Source organism: Somniosus microcephalus, chromosome 19 (genome assembly GCF_052327205.1).
Source record: "Somniosus microcephalus isolate GS21.2 chromosome 19, FLI_Smic_1.0, whole genome shotgun sequence".
NCBI lineage: Eukaryota > Metazoa > Chordata > Chondrichthyes > Squaliformes > Somniosidae > Somniosus > Somniosus microcephalus.
This window is the reverse complement of record NC_141005.1, coordinates 21,939,163-21,940,076: the sequence shown is the minus strand read 5'-3', so window position 1 is coordinate 21,940,076 and position 914 is coordinate 21,939,163.

The following is a 914-nucleotide window of genomic DNA, read 5'->3' as shown; positions in this document are numbered from 1 at the left end:
TTCTGCTCCCGATCACTATCTAGTAATGGGAAATGCGACCATATGGACAGTGGCTGCCGACAGGTTGGGCTCGGTCATGAAGCCCCTTGCACTTGAATTCTGTGCAAACACCGAGGGGGAAAAATTTGGTTGCTTTGCGCCCCGTTAGCGTCCGAGCACGGCGCCGCTAACGCCGCCCCTGAAGTTCAGCGGGAGGTTAGCGGTGGCGGTAACCATTAGCGCCCCGTGGCGCTGCACTGCCGGCGGTGACGTCATCACCGTGCGCAGCACCCCGTTCGCGCCCCGGCCGCGATCTTCGGGAGTGCCCCCTGACTTACCGCTGGAAGCTATGTCCGATGGGGTCAGGGGGGTCGACCTGCGGCCGGGACGGCGCTAATTAAAGGCGAGGTGCCGGGCGGCCACTTTGTTGCTGGCCACCTGCCAGCACCTGCCCCCGTTGTTGTCCCCGGCCTTCTGTGCAGCCCCCCCACCCCCGCCCCCGCGGAGTGCCGGCTGCGCTCCGTGAGCCCGGCATTTCTCTTGAGTGCCGGGCTCTTTTGCCGGCACTCTGATCCCTGGTGGCCCAGCTGAGCCCCGGGTCGCGCTGCGCAAGGCCCCTCCCCTTTAAGAAGGGGAGGAAGGCCTGCAGTACCGCGACGCGACGTGCCGCAGCGATATTCCCTCGCAACGCCCCAAGAGGGAGGTGGGGCGCTTCCAGTAGTGCCCCGCTTCCCTCTTGGGGTGCTACCGATGAATTTCGGCCGTGGGGGCACTAATATTTTCGGGGTGCTAACAGTAGCGCCCCAGCAAAGTTAACACCCCAAAGGGGGCGCGACTCAATTTTTCCTCCTCACTGTCTCAGGCTTGCACATGAAGAGTTGTTGCTGCCCGCGGAATGGATAAGGAGGCTTTAAAACAGAAACATAAGAAAGGTG